Source organism: Harpia harpyja, chromosome 12 (assembly GCF_026419915.1).
Source record: "Harpia harpyja isolate bHarHar1 chromosome 12, bHarHar1 primary haplotype, whole genome shotgun sequence".
Lineage (NCBI taxonomy): Eukaryota > Metazoa > Chordata > Aves > Accipitriformes > Accipitridae > Harpia > Harpia harpyja.
The window spans coordinates 43522744-43536299 of record NC_068951.1 but is presented as its reverse complement, the minus strand read 5'-3'; positions in this window follow the sequence as shown (position 1 = coordinate 43536299).

Sequence of the window (13556 nt, the reverse complement as noted above, 5' to 3'; positions counted from 1 at the left end):
TCCCTCTCGGGCACCGGCTGTCCCTGTTCCTGAGGGAACGAGCAGCTGGAAGCGATCCCTCTGCGGGACCCGACACTCGGGAGCGACAGCCCGAAGGTGCCCTCACCGCCCCGCCCTCGCTGAGGAGAACAGCGAGGCGGCCCCGAGGTTCGGTCAAGGCGGTGCCTACCCTGCGACGGCCGTTCGCTCTCCGGCCCCTGAGGCGGCCGCCATCACCTCAGCGCAGACCCGGGGAAGAGGAGGCAAGGTCCACGCACGCCCGAACATGGCGGAGACCCCACAGCGACCGGCCGCGGCCCGCCCGGCTGTCGCAATCCACGGCGGGACGCGGCGAGCGGGAAATTCCCGCCGCTTCACATCACTTCTCGGAACGGCCGCACCACGCCCCGCTAGCGATATCCCTCCGCGGCCGTGCGCCCTGGCCGGGACTAACTCCCCGCCGCCGTCACCGCACGCGAACTGAACGGCAAATCCCGCCCCGGCCGACAGCTTCGGAATCTGATTGGCTCGCTCGGCCTGAGTGGCAGAGCGCTCTCTCGGTCCCCGTCCGCCATGTTGTGTGGGGGAGCTGGGTGCCGTCTCCTCACCCCGGCCGCGTCCTCGGGTGTCCCCTCAGCCGCGGGTTTGGCTCCGTGGGCGGGCGAAGCCGGCCGGTATCGCCCCGGCGGGCAAGGAGGGAGCCGGGGGGAGCGGGTCCTGTGGAGATCCGGAGCCGCTTCCTGCCGGCAGCCCGGCGCTGTCGCCGCCTCCACAGGGCCCCTGTCTGGAGAAGGAGATGAGGGTGGGCCGGCCGGCGCAGGCCTTGTCTGGAGCAGGGACCAGCTCTCCTCAGGGGTCCCTCTGAGCTCTCCTGCTCTGCGTGGGCACCGTCCGCTGGTTTCTACCCATGCTCTCACAGCCTAGAAGGGCCCCGTCCCCGCAGCAATGCGTTGTAACCCGTTTCTCATCAGCCAGCGTGCCTGATAGTTGACGGGCCTGATCCGTAATCCAGCAGCAACTTGCCAAACAGCAAATCAAGAAAAGAGACCGTGACTGTGCTGCCGCGGGGGCTGTCTTAAAGAGGAAAGCCCAGGGCCTACAGGATCTGCTAGAGGGGACATGCTCGCCATCAGCTAGTCGCGATAATTTCATGCATGCACATAGGACACCTGTCAGTCAGATGGGCTTGTCAGTGCAGTTTTGACCTTGTGGGACAGGCCGAGAGCTCTGCAGGGAGGGTAAGGTTGCAGTGCTGCAGAGGGCACGGGAAGGATTTATTATTTTTTTCTGGTGGTCGTCGAGGATGAGCAAACCTGATCAGAGCAGAGGGCTCACAGGGCGTGAGGTTGCCTAACCCCCATGGAACCAGGCCAGGTTGCAGTATAATAATTAATTGTGCAAAGGGTCAGGGTAGTTCACTGCTGCTAAGGTTTGTTGTGCTAAGAGAGCCTAAGATAAAAGCATTTGTAGAGAGATACAAATCCAAGATTTTTAATCGGGGGCAAGAAAAATCAGTGCAGAAGCCTAGTCTGCCAGGCTTTCCCAGGAATGGCTTTGCTGAAGGGGGCTGCGGTGCATGTGGCCTGGTCTCCTCTTCCTCAGCGCAGCCAGCACAGGGTGTGGAGTAGCTGGGTGCAGCACCTTATTTTGTGTCACGGTTACAATGATTAGTCAAACTTTCCTAGTTTTACAAGCAAGTCTTTTAGAAAGGTGACCAAGTCCACAGTACACAATATTTGCTTTTTAGCCTTCCTTTCCATTTATAGTTTGAGGTTTGAGAGCCAGTCTGTAACTATCACTCAAATAGTGCTTTTTGGAGAAATAGAGCATTTAATTGGGAGGTGCTGTACTTGCAGGTTCATGACTCAGCAGGGATCCTAGTTAGTTGGAAGGGTTAGTGTGCTCACCCTATTTTCCTGGTCCTTTCGCAAGCTCCCTCCCTTTAGCCATGTACTGTACAGTCACTGAGATTTTAAAAACAATTTTACATAGATTAAAAAAATCCCACCACCAAGCTGGAACATCAGCGGCCTTTTAGAAACCTGCAATGGTCTTCTGTGTTGCATTAACACAGCCAAGAAAAGTCCGGTGAACCCACAACGCTAGCGCTAAGCATCTCTGCAGTGACAAAAGCAATTTACAGTCCATTGAATGTACTGAAGATTAAAGAAATAGTAATAGAAAGGGGAGCTGGGAAAAAATTGCCATGGTTGGCTGAGTTCTCTAACCCTCAAATTATTCTGAAGGTGAAAATACCGGGTTCCATGGTATTTGCAAAAGCCAAACAGCTCTTTCCGTTTTTGTAGCAGTTAGCAATGTGTGCCAAACAGGCTGAAAAGAAGGAAAAACAGGAGTCATGCAAGCAGCAGGTGTCACTCGCTGCAGTGGAATTTGCCCACCTTTTTTTTTTTCCAGGCACACGCCCATCATATATTGGTTTTAATTTGCTCCGGTTTTCCAGGTTACACTTTAATGTTTTAAAAACCTGAAGAGAAGTGTATTTTGCTTTCCTTAGGTGGCTCAACCTGCCCGTACCATTCTTACCAATTCTTGATGGTTTTCACGTATATATTTTTGAATTCAAAGTTGAGCAATGCATTGTCCCCTCAGCTGTTACACAATTGGAAGTCTTAGCTATGCCAGAAAGTTTTGCTGTAGCATGTTTAAAAATAAAGAGCGCAAACAGCCTACAGTAGCCTGTGAGCTGGTATGTGATGTCTCCAAACTGGTAAACATGGAGTTACATTAATGTTTTATTTTGCAACACAGTTGCTGGGAGGTGGTGCCCGGGAGTGGTCCCCTTGCTGTAGAAGCGTACCCAGATGCGCACAGTACAACTTAAGCCTGTTAACGAAGCAGCTTAATAAGTTCATGCTTTGTTGCCAGGACACAGTACACTGCTGGAAAACAATGGCAATCAATAATTGCTGGTTGAGTCATGAATGTGAGTGCATTAACGAGCCAAATTCTTTTGTGCCCTTTGGCCTGGAACTGTACAGTTCATGGAAACTCGCTCTTTAAATCGATTGTATGCGGGTAGCTACTGGCATTAAAATAGATACTAAAATACGTGTATTTGGTGTCATATGTTCACACATAACAGCCTACAATCACCTACAGCATTTGCAACGTTGGTGTCCGCGTAGATTTGGCATCAAGGCCACGTTGCCTCCAGCCTTTCATAATCGTTCTTCCTCACCTTCCGCAGCACCTGCAGCTGCTAAGGCTCGCACGGCGATCAGTGCCGGGCTGCCGGGAGGCACCGTCGGAGCACCAGCCCCACTGGCAGGGAGCGATTCCCCAGCTCGCCCGAGCAAGTGAATGCACTTGGGATTGGGATATAGCAGCGTATCACGTCTTCCCAATCTGCGGTGTCTGTCCTGCATCCGTACCTTTGTGCATTTCTGCATCATCCGGCAATGCTGTTTCGTTCCCCCAGGCTTCCGATTGCAGTTGCAGACTCCAAAGCTGAGCGATAATCTGCATTGGCAGAGGATGGCTGAGCTAAAAAGAAAGTAGCACCAGCTTCCGAGTGAGCCTCGTTGGAAGGGAGTTTTAGGATACCCTAAAACCTCTCTCCTAGTAGGTAGTTAGACCACCTTGGTGCCTAATATCCCCTGAGGATTTTACAGGTTTGTCAGCAAATGTTTCACAAAAGATAATACAAGAACAGGTTCTTAGCAAAGAACCGCAAATTGCAATGTGCAATTACCTTAACAGAGTAGAAAGGATTTGTTTGGAAAAATAAGAATCTGTGATGACAGAAGAATCTAATTTCCTTAAACAATGATAGATGGCAGTATGTAAGAAAACAATGTGATAGGGAGTTAGGCAGTAAATTATTTTGACATGAGCTGATATCTGAAAGTTTCTGCTGTCATATCAAATAGACTAGACTAAGAGAACAGAGACTATTGTTAGATCAATTTACTCATTGAATTCAACTAATTTTTTACTTCGGAGATTTTAGAAAGTTGATTTTTTATCAAATCATTTAGGAGGTTGACTTCAATTCTTCATGTTGAATCTGATAAATTAACAGAGAATCTAGCATTATCTGCCATCTCAGTGATAAGAATATGTGTTATCAGCTCTAATTGGACTTCTTATTGCAAGTATACTTCCAGTATGGGTCAAATACTGGGTTTGCGTTGATATCGGAGTTTGGCACCAAAAGTCTTGGCAGTGAAATTTACTCAGTCTGGAGAAACAGTGTTTCACTCTGTCAAATTACGACTTGAAGAGGAATTAGGTGCTTCTATAAAAGATTTATAGAGACTCCAATTTTGAACTCTCAATTAACAGCCTAGAGGAACAACGAAGATTATTTGAAATCATTCCCAGAGGGCGATTTCTCTAAACTCTTACTCACTGGTTTTGAAAGAGAAAAGAGGAATTCAGTAGTGTAAGTTACATCCTGCAATTTTTACCATGAATAACCTGGTGTGAAACCAGAAGCGTAATTATGAATACAGCCTTTTATATGAGTGTTTCTCTGTTTTGTGTTAACTGATTCTTTACCTTCCACTCCCTAAATCTCTCCCTCTGTTGGTTTCAGTGGCATTCCTCCTGGCGTTACTCATTTCTTGCTTACTCCAGTGAGGCTACTGCTGTTGACTGGTCTTTTATCAAGAAAAGATTGAAACATTGTTCCCATGTGAAAACACACCCCCCCCCCTTTTTTTTTTTCAAGGATGCTGTCATCTAAAATGTAAAAATATGCTGCTGAAGTGGAATATTTGTGTTCCTCAAACCTCATACTCAAGATACAATATTTGTTGCCTTTTGTTTTCTCAGTAAAGCTGTGTTTCTGTAGAAGTGTTTTATAGATTTTTCAGAAGACTCTAGTGCGGGCTCGGCGGAATTTGGATGCAAATTGAAGCCTGCGTGCCTCTCGTTTTTTGAGTTTACGGATTCAGGACTTCAGGTTTCCCATCACAATACACACCAATTGCTTAGCCTTCTGTCAAAGTAGTATAAGGCATTTGGAAAATAAGTAAATAAAGAATGTTCACCATGTATTAAAATTGGTAAGCTTTTCCTACAGACTGATGTTCACCAGCTCAAACAGTAGTTTGATGCATTTGCAAATTGAACATCATGCTTAAAGTAATTTTAGTTCAGACCTGTTTTGCAGCATATTTAAAACTCAAACCTGTTTTTCTCATGGAGACATATTGGTATTCAAGAAAAAGCGTATGGAATTTGATTTATCAGACCTTATCATGGTCAGACAGTGATACGGCAGCAAAGTCATATTCAGATGCAGATCAGCGAGAGCCCGTTTCATCTGCACACAACTTATGTGCCTTAACTAAACTGGTTTGAGAAATAGAAAATGATAAATGTGTCCAGCTATAGCCGACGCTTGAGGTTAACACGCCAGCCTTTGAACTGCGGTAGGCAGCTTCTGAGAAGAGGGCAGGCAGCAGCAGTACCATCACCAAAAGGACAGGCCAGTCCTCCCTCCTCTGGGTCAAGGTTGCTGTTCCCATAAGCAGGAGGCAGATCCTGGGCTTCTGTGGGTCATGTGTGTCTATGGCATGGACCTCACATGGTCGTTAACTGCTGGAATTGTGTAAAATTCAGGCAGGCTGATCTGAGAGGGTGTGATGATTGCTTTGCGCTGGTGTAGATAGTGACCCAAAACGTGCAACAGTGATGAGATGATGTCTCTGCTGGCAAGGGGTGCAGAGAAGCAGGCAGTTTCTCCTATATCTCAGGTCTGACTTCGCACTATTAGGTAATACGCCAAAACATGGAAGGGTTTCACATGAAAAACCAGGCTATTTCATGTCCCTGAGGTGTGCTGCAGCTTACAGTCAGCTGCTCCAGGCAGAGCTGACACCGCAGGAGCAGGCAGCAAGCTCTGCTCTCCCCATCCCTCGAGGCAACCCATCCCTGGAGGGTCAGCAATGCCACTGGCCAGCTTCGGGAATGGGGGGAAATGCACAACCAGGCTTGATGTTATCCCCACCAGCTGGTCACCACGCACTTTAAAGAAGTGATAAGCTCTGCATGCATGCCTGTACAAACATCTGCTTCAGATCTGTCCCAGGGAAGTTACCGTGGGTCTGATAGTATTTCCACCTGGAGGTAAGAAAACTGGGAAAATAGCAAATGGGAGAGTGTGACATCGAGCACAGGACAGATTCTCCAAACTCTCAGCACAGCCCCTTGCTTCAGCGAGAGGCTCTTGCACCCTGTGTCATCCTGACGGTGAAAGACCTGAACTGGGAACGTGCCCGAGTTTGTCCTTCGCGTGCTGTCCTCCGGTGCCAACTCTCCTTGTGTGCAGATGTGGTTCTCGCAAATATATCACAGCTGAGAAGGCTGGTAGCTGTAGGCATGTGAACAAGGAGGTGTAGGCTCGAGGTGTTAACCTGGAATAAGTCACAGCAGAGCTGCTAGCCCAAAGCACGAACAGAAGCAAGCACCAACAGGATGGAAAAGAACAGGCTGTGTCCTGAAGGGCATGCATCAGAGACAGATTTAGCTCTGGTTCATGCAGGAGGATATTTGTCACTATGAGGAGAGGCCTAAATTATTTTTAGGGGCTGCATCATGAGTCTGCAGCTTTAAAGGACAGAAAAAGAAAGATGAAGCTGGCTTGTTTGGTGAGGGCTTACTCTGCTCTCGTGGAGCAGGGCGATGCACGTGCAGCCCGGGGAAGCCGGGGAGCGCGTGTCGGTACATACAAGCCACCATGTGCTGCCGCTGCAAGTGCAACGTCTGGATTTATTTCTAGTAGCTGTGACGCTTGCAGTCTGCAAACCCCAGCATCGCACGTGCTGCCCTCATCCTGCGCCATGCAAGCAGCAGTCTAACTAGCAGACTGAGCCCAAGCGAGCACTGCCTAGCAAAATCTGCTTAAGATTGCATGACTTTACCCGGGAACTGCCTAACGGAGGCATGCTGTATAGGCTCAGGTGGCTTCTGCCCATCCGGATTGCGTTAGCAGCCCTGGTCCAGCCACAGCGAGATGCTTCAGTCCGACAGCCACCTTGCTCTGCAGCAGGAGGTAAAGGTGACTTTCCCAGCCTGACTGCAGCATTGCCGTCAGCCCGGCCGGGCTCCTCGGGCACAGTGAGGTTGCGGAGCGTGTTTGCGAGCCCGAGAGAAGCTCCGTGCTACGGCAGCGAGCGCGCCGAGGCCGCAGGACCACATCCTGCTGTGGGGGCAACCATCTCCTGAAACATTATCTGATAGACTGCAGGAGCAGCTGCACAGTGTAGAAAACATCGAGCTGCAATCAGCCAGCAGTTTCACCAGGTGTTTCCCCTACAGACAAAGATACCATCAGTACAGAAATGCTTAAATCTCATGTAAATATCAAGCAAATCTTTCACTGCTTCATCCATTTGCATATTTGTAATTACTGAACTGTGGATCAGCACAAAATGAGTGTAAGGCAAGGTTAACGACAGCAGCGCTATCTGCACGCCTGGCCTCGGGTCACGCAGGAGTTACCAGAAAGGGCTCTCGGGCTGTGCAGAACTGCTCTGAAAGGGCTGCGAGGGTTACCCGAGGGGCTGCACACCCTCTCCTGCTCTGCGGCGGGGTTTTTTGCAGCAAGAACTTCCACTGCTCTGTTAGCCTGAGGAGGAGCCCTTTGTCCGTGTATTATAAAAAGCTGCTTTTAATATTGAACAAGTTATTACCACTAGCATCCAAGTATGAAAATAGCAGTTGGCGAACAGAGGAGGGCATAGAGTAGAGAGGTGGTAGCGCTGGGGGAGAGTTAAATGTGTCAGCTGGCTGCCTTCTTTCACTGTAGGAATTGCTGTAACAGCCTGCGAGCTGTTCAAGCATTTTTTCATGGTTTCGCAAGCTTTTTCTGCCTTTAAAGCTTTTTCAAGTGTCTTGTTAACCTCAAGAGCTCTTTTATTCTATTTTTAATTTCCCAGAGAATGATTCAAAGCAGAAAGACCAGGTTCATCAGGTCCTTGCCTCTTCATCTCTGCTGCTCTGTCAGGGACATTATTTCTCCTGCAGCATCTAAGTGAAATCTCTACTGAGCTCTGAGTCAGTGGCAAGTTTCCCACTGATTGCAGTAAAGCATGAAATTCTGTCCTTATGGGCATAGTGGGGCAGCTTAGAAAAATAGCACAACCTCTTAGAGTTTATATATCACATTGCCAAAAGTAACTCACTGGATAAAGTGGAAACTTATTAGAAAGACACCTTTAGCACTCCTGGCAGAAGGAGATGATGCTAAATATGCCGCTGGTCATTGGAGCTTGTGATCTGAGCTATATGAAAGCTCATATTGTAGCTCATGATCCAAGAATGTGAAGATTTTAGTAATATATCTTGCTGGTGGTTATTGGACAAGCTTCACTATACTCTGTGAGGTCAATTATAAGCAGAAATTTAATTCCTCCAGCTATTTACCAGTGGTGAATTTGAGGTGGCTTTGTTTATATAAGACAACTGTATCCGTGGGCTTTTGTAAGTGGTTGTTTGCCATCTAGTGGGTTAATGGGATTTTGCAGAAAAGCTTTAGGACAGTTATTTTTGTGCCATCCCAGGTCAGGCACAGCAGGACAGACGGAGAAGGAATGCTGAGATACCAAGAGCCTCACTAACAAAGGGAGAGGAAATTAAATTGATAATATATGGGCAAGATTTTCCTTACTGATATAACCAACAGCAATATTAAATACACACAGATATTGCCACTGATAGACTACAAGTCATTTGCAAATAAAAGAAACTGGTAATTTGAAATAATTAATTATAGCTGTCATCAATATGCTCTCTGTCCCCATAGCGCTGAGAGAAAACTGGCATATAAATGTACGCAGGGTGTACATTGCCAGGGTGTTCTGGCATGTAAGTGTAGACTGGGATACCAACATCCCAGAATATTTTCAGTGCCAGTTAATTAGAAACAAGGGAAGACTTGAAAATTCATGTTAGCAGGTCATTTATGAGTGTAGGTGGGCACATCTTGTTCAATGATTGACGTAAATAGGGATTTCTACCATTATAAGCAAAGTTCCCCCATACTGTACAGTGCCATATATTAGAGCAAGGCTTTTGTTTAATATAATTCTCCTTTTAGTCAAGATAATTGAATAATTCTGTCACTTATTTTTGGAACAGATCACAGCCTGAACGAGGAGATTCTTAAAGATGCTCTAAGCATTGTCTAGTTTCTGGAAAGACTGACAATATCATTTGCTAGTATTTCCCTAAGTTAATTAAAAAAACAGGTTTTGGCAAACATATGCAATAATAATACATGGGTATCAAATACAAGTGAGTAAACCCCTTCCTACCTTTTTTTTTGTTGTTGTTTTAAGTACAGGCATGTTCTGATGCAGCAGCAGATATTCTGCAGGTGTTGCAAGGATTGCTGTGCAGGAGAGCCCGGGGATGCCTCAGTGCCAGCCTGGGAACTGACACACTCCAAGGGGACTGCAGCCCAGCGCCGGTCCCTGAAGCACCCATACCGAGTGTGGGAAGGGGGTGGTCGGGCACCACCAGCCGGGATGCAGCACCCTGCAGCTTGCCAGCAAAAAGCCCTGGGCATACATGGCATCACCGGGCCAGAAAGGCTAGAGAAGGGTGGTGGAGCGGGGAGGACCCTGCACTTGCTCCTAAGCACATCTCGTACCTTCTCCAACGACCACCTCAGAAGCAGCTCGACATTGAGCGCTACAGCGGGAAAAGTTAACATTCCCCGTTCCTTCCCCAAGGGATTCACCTTTCCACTTGCACCAGACTGGGCACAAGCAAAGAGGTTTGGCCTGAACCATAGCTCTTTGTTAGAACGAGGGTAAGGCAGAAAAGCAGCAGCCTGGCTCTCTACCCCTGTGTAGGTGGCCCACTGACAGCATCCCTCTGTGTTCAGAGGGATAAATACACTGCCTTGAAATATCAGGCTATTTTCTTATGCAGCCCTTGTGTCCACAGGTAGTTCAGTTTCTTCCGTGCTATAGGCACTTTGCAAAACGGATATCCTATTTCATTGCCAAGGGAGCAATCTCTGCAAAGCCCTTTCCTAGACTTCAGGTGAACTTAATAGTAAATTACTGAAGAAATGCTTTATTATAGGGCCTTCTACCCAGCAGGAGGCAGCACTTTACTATAAAACCAACCCAAACTTAGGCACAGTTGTGTTTGACCTTCGGTAAAACTACATTTTGAAGTGAATTGAACTGAAAAAAAACCAAAATAACACCCATCATCTTATGCTTGTCTCCAGTAGCTTTGATAGAGGTTTGTACAGAAGTTGCTGCAGTGGATCCTGCAGTACTAATCCTCCACCTAAGCAGGGGAGGGTGGCAGAAGGCACTGAGCCAGCTATATGGAGAGGGTGGGAAGCTCAGGGATCTTTAGAAGGGAAATTCCACATTTATCCTGCATTAGTTGCAAATAGGACTGTACTAATAATGGATTATGTCAGATTCAAAATGTGTTAATTTTGATTTTGTGGCCCTTTTGGGCTGCAAGTATTACCAGCAGAGTTGGAAGAAAGACCTTTTGACTTTATTTTGCAGCAGAACAAGACTTATGCTGATTCTATGCTCTCTCAAAAAATGCCATACATCTGCTTTGGTGTTACACTGTAACCCACAGAAGTGATCAGCATAACTCAACTGTTCTCTTTCAAGCCTATTTGCATACATCATTATCAAAAGAAAATTCACAATTTACTATAATTATCATTTTTACTGCACTGGAGCTTAATAGAAGACCTAAATGATTCAGTCAGCTGCAAGCATCAGAATCTCAACCATGTATCTGGATGGCTCTGATTGTCCCACACCCACGCCACGTCAAGATAACCAATATAGGATTTCAGGTTGGATGTATTTCACAGGCTGTGCTCCCCCAAATATTTCCTCCTTCTCTCTAGTGACTCCAGAGCAGAGTGAGGCCTCCACTAAAAGTCTTTGCTCCTTTGAAATAACCCACCGTGCGTTCAAAGCTCAACGCGTGGCACGGCTAAAAACCAACCATCACACACTCTCCCGCTTCCCTTGCACGGCCAGAACAACACTCACCGCTGCTCAGAGCGTCTGCAAACACAGCCCTGCGAGGGGATGGGGTCCGCTGCGGTCTCGCCTCTGTAACTCCAGAACGGCTGTGCCGGATCAGACCAAACATCCGTGCTGCTCAGCATCCCGCTCCCGGCAGCAATAGGACTCTTTTGAAGAGTCCAAGACCAAAGCAGGCCACACAACGGCTTTCTTCAGGCGATCACCCAGCTTCCAGCAAATTCAGGAGCCAATAGACTTATACTTTTGGGTGAACTTTTCCTGCTGAACATTTCTGGTCTGTGAGCCTGCACGAAATTTCGCCAGCCAGCACATGACACGACAAGGAAGCCCTGAGCCACCGCTACCACCACATTCTTGCACCACTAACCAGCAAACCCTGCTCACACCCCCCCATACCCCCAGCTGCCACAGCCACCCATTTTATAGCTCTCTGCCACCTGCAGCTTATTACCTAAACCCGGCAGCTGGTTCTCTGTTAGCTCTGTAAGCCCAGGCGCTCACCTCTCCATACCCACCTCAAGTTCAGTTACTCCTTAGGAGGTGAGAAAACCTGGTTTGCTCAATCATTAACGGGAACTTTCCAGACAGTTTTGGCAAAGTCCAGCTGACCGCTTTGCAATGGCATTTTTCCCAAGTCCCATTTTGCGATGCAGCCATGATTAAGGGAGAGTGTGCTGTGTAAGCTCACACATCAGGCCAAATAAATGAAAGATGTCTCCAATGGGCCATCCTGGGGCCCGTCAGATTTTAGCCTGCCTTAAAAATCCATTAATATTTAACAAGCTGCTGAAATCCACTGGTGGACAAAAGGCATTTCTGGCATTTCTGGACTTCATGTCGAGCTCTATTTGTTAACCCGATATGTAATGATCAAAACAATATGCATACATCTAGACCTTTCCTAAAATTACCAGGCCCGGTGGGAAAGGCAGTGAATCCATAGTGTTTGCTGACATTCTCCGCAGGAGGCAACTTGTTACACCAGCAGCCTCGGGTGCGCAGTAAATAACTTTGCAGTGCCTATGCCTCCTCGATGATTTACGATGTACACAGAGACACGCTCCATCTAGTCACATCCCACTGAGACTTTGCTCATTGTTTTCTTATTCAGAATTACATGAAGGTCCATGAAACGTCTTCCTTCCCTCTTTTCTCTCTCTCTTCTCTCACTTACCTCCTACAGCTTCATACCCGACACCATGCTGTTCTGGGGGACATCTGAGATAACTCGGGTCCTAGCAGCAGCGAACCTCTACCATGGGGACACTTATCCCATGGAGACTGTAAAGTCGGTAGAAAGGAGCTGGAAAATTCAAACCACTGTTATAGTGGGAACTCCTCACAGGCTGGTGGATCACACAAAGTGCCATCAGTGTGTGAGACCTTCTGCCAAAGATGCCATGCTGCAGACAAGCGTGAACTTTGCTTATTGCCGGTGCCCTTGCAGTCATCTACCTGCTTGGTGGTACCTTCTGAAAAGCTACATGGCAGCGGCTTCTGTAAGATCCATCCTAAAGATCCTCCCTACCAAATAAACAGACAACGTCTGCGTATGAATAGGAGTCTCTGCCAACGGATTTGCCCGATCTTTCCTAAAACAAATAGGTGACCGCTGCGTCGCACTTTAATCCCACGTGTTCAGGTGCTCACTTTCCCATTGCCTCCATTAATCACAATCCAATCTTTTAGATGGAAAGAACAGAGATGAACTTTTTCAAAGAAAAATGAAAAGAGGAGTGGACTAGAGAAAGTGACTGATATAGATGCAGAAGTGGAAAAAAAGGTCTTGCTATATCATTTTTAGAGCCATAGATTTAAAGAAAGGAAGATTGAAAGGAAGAGGCAACATATAGCATACACGAAGCCCTTGAATGCCGCTCACAGCCGTTCATCTGGTTGAGGCTCTTTGGGTAAGGCCAGGTTTACAGGACTGGCAGCTGACAATATTTTAACTGAGATGGATGTACACGGTGAATTCTTCAGGAGCTGTGAAAGTTTAGAAGGCCCATTAGCTGCTTTGGGGGGAAAAAAGACCTATTTTGCTTGTATTTCAATGGACCTGTGGGCTAGTTTGCCGTTACACTGGATGGTATGAGACTCTGTGCTGCTCCTTCTGACTGAAAGGGTCAGAAGAAATAAACGACAAAAATATCCTGAAGAGCCTGTTGCATTTAAATGCTTAGATACAACTTTAGATTTCAGATAAGCCCAATGATCTTGAGTCATCTTCCCTTTGACTCTTCTGCAGTGAGTCAAGGAGCTCACGTACCAGCTCCATGTGCCTGCCGCGCTTGCTGTGAACGCCCCAAAAAGCTTTCATAGTGCCTGCTGGGCTCGTGTATGGAAAAGGAGGCAGGAAACCCCAGTGCTGGGCAACTGAATTACTTACGTGCTTTCCAGTGCCTTCATGCTGCCATTAGAAGATTTGCAGACGAGGACGTTGAAACGATCAAACAACGCACAGTTAAACAGTGGAACTCAGGATGTTGTGGACGTCAAGAGTGTGGACGGCTTTAAAAAGGATTGGGCAAAATCTCGTTATTAAACGTAGCATTTGGGAAGAAG